General features: G+C 32.7%; 1 long non-coding RNA gene across 1 annotated transcript; it reads left to right on the top strand.

Annotated features, from left to right (window-relative positions):
• On the top strand, positions 1,385-3,964 carry LOC110267326. The gene is made up of 4 exons (XR_002354811.1): positions 1,385-1,782; positions 1,863-1,976; positions 2,058-2,204; positions 3,725-3,964. It is a non-coding gene; the product is annotated as an uncharacterized LOC110267326 (long non-coding RNA).

Consider the following 8,448-nt stretch of genomic DNA (forward strand, 5'->3'; position numbering starts at 1 on the left):
TTTACTATAATCTATTATATATTTTTACATCATGATTAATTTTAAACTTGCCAAATACTTGCACAAGAGAATATTGAATTTGTAGATTATTCTAAAATATTAACCAATATTATTAATCAAATTTAAAAAAATGAAACAAACACACGCACGCACCCCATACAAACTTATTTTCAAGCATTATACATAACATAAATTTTTAAATATAACATATAACGCACATAAACCCAGAGACAATGATAGATATAAAAATTTAGCAATTCTTAAACATAAAATCTTACCCATAAATAATTTATGACACTTTGGGCATCCTTCACTACAACATTTTGGGTCTATGGCCATGGTTTTTTTGGTCATGGTAAAAAACCGTGACCATAGACCCTCTATGGTCACGGTTTTTTAGGGTGACCAAAAAAAAAAAAGCTATGGTCACGGTTTTTTTGGAAAGGGTGACCATAGAGTACCTATGGTCACGGTTTTTTAAAAAAGGGTGGCCTAAAGGGGTCTATGGTCACGGTTTTGAGGGGTGACCTAAAGGGGGTCTATGGTCACGGTTTTTTACAGTGACCAAAAGAGGTCTATAGTCACGGTTTTTCAAAAAATGGTGACCTAAAAGGGTCTATGGTCACGGTTTTGGAGGGTGGCCTAAAGGGGTCTATGGTCACGGTTTTGGGGGGCCTAAAAGGGTCTATGGTCACGGTTTTGGAGGTGACCTAAAGGGGTCTATGGTCACGATTTTTTACAGTGACCAAAAAGGGGCTATGGTCACGGTTTTTCAAAAAATGGGTGACCTAAAATGGTCTATGTTCACGGTGTTGGAGGTGACCTTAAGGGGCCTATGGTCACGGTTTTGGGGGTGGCCTAAAAGTGTCTATGGTCACAGTTTTGGGGCGTGGCTTAAGGGTCTATGGTCACGGTTTTTTACAGTGACCAAAAAGGGGCTATGGTCACGGTTTTTCAAAAAAGGGTGACCTAAAAGGATCTATGGTCACGGTTTTGGGGGGTGACCTAAAAGGGTCTATGGTCACGGTTTTGGGGGTGGCCTTAAAGGGGGGTGGCCTTAAAGGGTCTATGTCACGGTTTTGGGGGTGACCTAAAGGTGTCTATGGTCACGGTTTTTTACAGTGACTAAAAAGGGTATATGGTCACGGTTTTTCGGAAGGGTGACCTAAAAGGGTCTATGGTCACGGTTTTAAGGGTGACCTAAAGGGGTCTATGGTCACGGTTTTTTACAATGACCAAAAAGTGTCTATGGTTTAAAAAATAATTTAAAAATGATTTATAATTAGTTACTTTATAGAAATTGAAATTAAAGTTGTGATAGAAAAATAATGAAATGTAATATAATTTAATTTAGGTAATCGATATTTTAGATTTAAAATTGGAGGGTCCTCGCCGCTGCCGCCATAGCCACGCAGCCGCTGTCTGGTCGTCATCGTCGTCGCGCTCGCCAGAAACGAGGCAGAGAGCAGCGCCGAGAGGAAGTCCATCAACCCCATCGCCGCCGTCGTGCTCGCAAGTATGGAGGAAGCCCGTTGCTGCCAGCTTTGTCGGATCTCTGTCATCGAACCCGTCCTTGCCGCCGCCATTGGAGTCGCGAATGGAGGAGGGAGAAGAGGCACGAAAGGGAGCGTCGCGGTGTTGCCGTGGTCATCGACTAGCTGGGCTTGCCATCGTCGCGTTTGGGTGGCTGTTGCGCCGCCGTTCGTTGCTGCCTTGTCGCCATTGAAGCTTCATGTTGCCGCTTTGACCGCCGGTAACCACCGGTGGAACTCCATCTTCTCGGTAAGCGTTTCATTCTGGAATCTTTGAAAATTGGAATTCTGTTATGAGTTATTGAAGGTTCTGAGATATTGGTAACGTAGGGTCGAATTCCGAGTCTTGCATGCTGAATTTAATGGTTGTTGCCTGCGACATCAAGCTGCTGCGTCATCACTGGAGCTGTTGCTGCTCCGTGTTCTCGGTTAATCGTAAGTCCGGTAAGTTGTCCCTTGTTTTGAACTCTGTTAGTCATTATTTTGTTATATGTTATTAAGATTCCTGCGACGTGAATGCCTTAGGATCGAGTTCCGGTTATTGTATGTTACAATTCAAGCTGTTTCGGTTGCTGCGAAAGTGGATAAAGCTGAGGTTACGGTTGCTGCTGTCGCTGGCCGAGGAAAAAGGGGTTTTTGACGCGTTTTGATTTTGCGAGTTTCGACTTTGAGGTAGGGGCGTTTTTATTAAAACTCATTTTGTTCTTAGGAGTTGTTATAAATTGATATTTAGGCGAGTAAATATTTTTGGTGATTATGGGGTCTTATGAGTTGAGCTGAACTGCTTTGAATAAATGTGATTGCTTACTTGCCTGTGGCTAGTTCTGAATATTGATTTGATATTGAAGTAGTGAATGAAGGATTGATTTAAAATTCTGAGTCGAATGTTTATCAAGTATAATTTGAGAATTGGAAAGTGATTGGATGTTAGATTTAGTTTGATTTCGAAAAATGATTTGAGATTTGTGAATGACTTGGGTTTGAAAATGTTGGAAAGTGTTTGAGAAGATGTTAGTTGACTTTGTTGAAAATGAATTGAAATTTGGAAAGGGTTATAATATTGGAGATGAGCTTGATTTGTAGAAAAATGAATTTAAATTGAAAATGGTTTGAGATATTGAAATTGTTCAGATTTTGAAATTGAGTTGAAAGGAGTTTGAGAAATGGTTTTGTTGGGACCCGGAAAGGCTAGATTGCTGATGCAGATGAGCATTGTAGTGCTTTCTAGTTGTGTGTTTTGCCAATGATAATTGGCGCTTCGATGAGATTATATTTCTAAAGCCAGTCTATTCTCTTCATCTTTAATATCCTAGGTTTCAATGCATCTTTTTAGGCTATTTTTATTTTCTCTTTTCTGTTTTCAAGAGTTGCTTTTTCTGAAACATCTGACCTCACTCTGATTTAAATTTAGTCAAATAGTAAATTCCCTTGTTCTCAAATGTGAATCCTTATGGCTAGTTCTCAGTGAAAATTTCTGTGTTTTCAATTTTTCAGTGCAGCAATAAACAACTTATTTGGTATGCTTGTAGGATGGTTATTTGTTGGGACTGTCCGTGAATTTAGGGTTTTTTGAACTAACCTAGGGATTAGCATTTCTTGTTTCTTCTGAAATTGGTAATAGCAAGATTTTACACTAAACAAAAGGGTGAATATAATGAGTTGTAACAGTGATGAATTTAAGCACTAAGAGTAAATTTTTGCATGAAAATTTCTCATTCCAATTTTACCAAAGAAATATATATGGGGACTACTAAATCATTTTGATTTCACTCAATCAAAACACATCACTTTATAAATGTCATATAGATGATATGATATCACTATTTTTTGTCTTAATGATAGATTAGGAATTTTAATTTTATTTATTTTTCAGAGGTCATGCATCAACTTTATTTATGTGATTAGTGTGTAAAAATTTTAAAAGTTTTTGTATCTATTTTCTTTGATTTTTCAAATAGCTCTTTGTTTTCCAAGATATTTTATAACTATTGATATGTAAAATCTTCAATTGCTAAATTACAAATATTTTCCAGAATATGCTTGATTATGTCTCATTTTAAGACAGGAAGTTTAAAATAGAAATTATTTTGTATTTTATATTAATTTAGGATTAATATTTGTTAATTGATTATTTTGTTTACCTACTCTTGAATTTTCTTTATGAGGAATTTTTTGTTTTATTTTGTATACAGGATAATTTTTTTTGGACTGGTAAAGACAAAAGGAGTTGACTAGTTGTTGTGGCACCCTGTATAAGATGGGATGTGTCTTATAATGAGTTTGGTTATCTAAATGTATTATTTTGATGTGTTCTTTACTTTTTGATAAGAGACTTTATCCGATATTATATGTAATGGATAAATTACACTCTATTTTGATTAGTGTTGTAATGAATATCTAATTTTTAATGAAACTTTTATGATTTGGATTTATCAAATTTTTTATTTTTAGATTTATTTTGTGATTATCATCATTTTGGGATGTGATTATGATTTAAAAAATTAAATCTCATAACATAAAATAGGCTATGATCACGGTAAAAACTAGGACCATAGATAAGCTATGGCCACAGTGAAAACAGTGACCATAGATAAGGCTATGGTCACGGTCAAGGTGGGGTGACCATAGAGGCTATGGTCACGGCGAAAAACCGTGACCATAGATAAGGCTATGGTCACGATTTAAGAAGGGGGTGACCATAGGGGCTATAGTCACGGTTAAAACTGTGACCATAGATAAGGCTATGGTCACGATTTTGGTGAGGGGTGACCATAGAGGCTATGGTCACGGCCAAAACCGTGACCATAGATAAGGCTATGGTCACGGTTTAAGGTGGGGTGACCATAGAGGCTATGGTCACGGCCAAAACCATGACCATAGATAAGGCTATGGTCGGTTTAATGAGGGGTGACCATAGGGGCTATGGTCACGGCTAAAATCGTGACCATAGCTAAGGCTATGACCACGGTTTTTGGTGGGGTGACCATAGAGGCTTTGGTCACGGCCAAAACTGTGACCATAGATAAGGCTATGGTCACGGTTTTGGGAAGGGGTGACCATAGAGGCTATGGTCACGGTGGATAAGGCTATGGTCACGGTTTTATCGCGTGACTATAGATTAACCTATGGTCACGGTAAAAAAAACGTGGCCTAAAGTGCCAGAATTTGAACATTACAACCGTGACCATAGATAAAAAAAACCGTGATCATAGATCTATGGCCACGAAAGAATAAGCCATGGCGAAAAAATCGTGACTATAGATCAAAAACCGTGACCATAGACTTATGGTTACCCTTTTCACTAGCTATGATCACGATTTTTCACCGTGACCATAGACTTTTTTTTTTTGTAGTGCTTATAAAGTATATATTACAAAAGATGTTACATTTGAAACTTGAAAGGCACACACATAAAATAATAATAATATTTGCCTGTTTTATTGCAAAAGTAGGACTCCATCCTTTTTCTTTTTTTATTTTATTTTATTTTTTATCAAAAATAGAAAGGCACGAATTTGCGATCTCTTAAGTGAGTATGGGAAGATTATGTCATTTGAACTATAACTTATTGGCATAAGACTCTTTATTTACAGGACAATTTTCCATTACATCATGGCTTAGCAATAGCATGTTCAAGGTATTTTACCGGTAAAGTCAAAGAAGCAGCAACATCTTTGTAACTATCAAAGAAAAAAAAGCCACATCTTTGTAGCTTTCAGTATAGTTTTACTCTTATTTGTTTATTTGTTGTCAAGTGTAATTTGGTTTATCTAATTAATAACGCTACAATAAATATAATTGTCGAATTAAATATTGCCAATTGTAATTTAATTTGTTTAAGTGGAGGATGATGGATACCAAGTCAGATGATGAATATTACATACTTGTTGCGCACTTGCGTAATAGAATTATCAGTGCTGACTTTTTCTTTTTTTATTTCATTCAAATTGTTTCTTTGACGGAACGAATTAATTAAGGTATATTCAAATAGTATTTAATTAAGGCGTAGAAAGTTTTTGTCCAATGCTAAACAATAGATTAAAATTTCAAAATAATTATTTTATGAAAAAATAAAAAAAGTTTTATCATCATAATTAATTTTAGATTTAATTACTCTATTCGTCCTATACTTTTACAAAATTTTCAATTAGGTCTCTATACTTTTTTTCCTTTTAATTGAGTCCTTGCACCAATTTTTTTTAATTGAGTCCCTACACTTTTTTCTCCTTTTATTTAGGTCCCTATACCAATTTTTGTTTTAGTTAGGTCCCTATAAAATTAAGCCAATTACTACTAAAAGGGACTTAATTGAAACAAAAATTTAGTACAGGGATCTAATTAAAAAGAAAAAAAGTATAGAGACCTAATTGAAAATTTCACGAAACTATAGGAACCAATAGAGTAATTAAACCTTAATTTTAAATATATATAAACACACATTAAAAATAAATTAAACCGCACATGTATTTAAATAAATAGCTTATTTTAGTGACTGATTTTAGGGAAAAAGATCTTCTAAAGTAACAATGTTAGTAAAGTGGTAAAGTGATGCTTTAATCACCTTTGAATTTGTAACATTTATTATCTGTGAGCCCCACTAATTTAATCTAATGATGATTAATGATGTACTTTTTTCTCTAAAGTGAGAATACAACTTTAGAGGAGCCTGATCCTGATTTTAGTGTACGAATAATATTTTTTATTTGAAAAATTAGATAAACAAAACATTTGATTTATGTTTTTGTATGGAATGTGAGTCACTAGAAGTAGTTGTATAGTTTGTACATGAATTTCTTCTAATGGGTGCATGGATGGAAGATAATCAAAATGTTTTGCACTTTTCACTATATAATGTAAGTGTAGTGATGTTAGATTGAGTAGTGTTGAAGAAAGGAACATAAGAGGCCATAACAAAGTTTCTTGTTCATTAAAAAATATGATTGCTTTGGATTTCTATATCATTCTAAAAGCACGCGTAATCTTTACCTTTTCGCCTTGGTCGCTCAATGCTACTTACTACTCAAATTACTTTATTTCCATAGAAATTACAACCACCCCAAAAAAAAAAAAAATAATAAACTAAGGTAGTTAATGTCAATTAAAATTTAAAATTTACAATACCGCACGAAAAGAAATTAATGATCGATTTCTTATCTTATAAGGTCGTGAGTTTTGTTTATAATATCAAAATGACGGTCATTTTAATTGGTGATTTGTAAATAGTGTTTAAAAACATTCTCTAATCGTAAGCTTTTACGTACCAAAAGAAAATTGTTATGAATATTTGTGTTAGACTGTTCATTTCTAAGGAAATAATTATTTTTCTTTTTTCTTTTTTTTTTCATTTTTGTTTTACCCCAAGGCTATCATATATAAGACTGCTTTTTAAAAAAAAATATAAATAAATAAATAAAATATTGTTTACATAACGAATGTTTATAGATGATCACTTTTAGTTTCTTAAAAAAAATTCTGAAAAAAACACTCGTATTTATTCTTTGATGAGAGATGACATTAAAATTGCGTCCGTTGAAAGTGCATTTTTATTAAGGTGGAAATTCAGGTGCAGTCGATAGTTGATAGTTGAGAGTCGTTAGATGAAAATTTAGTCAAATCAGTTAAATTATCTAACGACTCTCAGTTATCAATTTCACGTGAAGTCGACTGCACCTGAGTTTTCACCTTTCATTAATTATAATGAATTTCCATTGCATCCAATCCTTCAAATATTTACATAAAAGTTTAATTTTAATTATTTTTATGATGCCATTTTTTGAGCAAAGGCATTATGACTAAAATTTCTATTTGCGATATCTCAAATTTAGCTGAGACATTATGATACCGTTTTTTTTTTCTCTTTAAAACAACCGATCAATATTATAGATTTTTTGTTAAATCAGAAAAGATAATTAATGGATACAATTTGCCTAAAAAAAATAAGGAGAAAATTATTTTAAGACTCCTTTCTTTGTGTGGGGAGTGCATGATTTAAAATTATTCAGTTTAACCTTACAATTATTATAATTATGTAGAATTCTTTGGTTGCCATTGGTTAGTTAATCATAATAATGCATGATTATATTTTATTACCCCTAAAACAAAATTATATGTGCATGTTCATTTTATATGGGCCAAAAATGGATCATATCATGTGTGTTTCTACTTATAACACAAATGATATTATCATGTGAAAAAAGAGATAAATAAAATCGGTCATTATATATCAAAATTAACTATTAAATCAACTATTATTATTTGTTTTGCAACGGTTAAAAACCGTTGTTATCTGACTCTAAAATCGCTGCTAATTATCAAAATTTATGTAATGTATAAACACATATGTTATTATTGGAAGAGGAGTGTTAAAGGATCAGTAGATTTTGTGATTTATAGTCATTAAAATTAGTTATCATTAATATTTTTAATGGTGTAAAATTACATCTAATAATATGAGATTACTCATTTTTTTTTGTTGGTTAAATATTGATCAAATTTTAATAAAAATGTTAGTCCTCTAAATTTTCTTAGATAAAAAGAAACCACGACATTCTATCATCATCACCATTTAAAAAATATTAATTATCATATAATAATAACAGAAGCTCAAAAATATTTAATGATGATAAATAAATATCTATTGTTATAATATTTATCCTAACTTCGGTAAAATTATCCATGGATTCACATTGACTGATAGTGTATAAAATTAAATTTTGTTGTTAATTACAGAAAATAAACAATATTTTCATTATGTATGTCTATTCTCTAGAATAATGTGATTATTAGCATTATTAGTATATTGACAAGACCGTGTACTCACTACATATATTTTTTGGATGTTTGATCAATCTCATAATACAAATGCACACGGTACCCTAATTATTATTTTTTTTATAATCATTAAAAAAAAAAAAAA

This window comes from Arachis ipaensis, chromosome B09 (assembly GCF_000816755.2).
Source record: "Arachis ipaensis cultivar K30076 chromosome B09, Araip1.1, whole genome shotgun sequence".
Taxonomy (NCBI): Eukaryota; Viridiplantae; Streptophyta; class Magnoliopsida; order Fabales; family Fabaceae; genus Arachis; species Arachis ipaensis.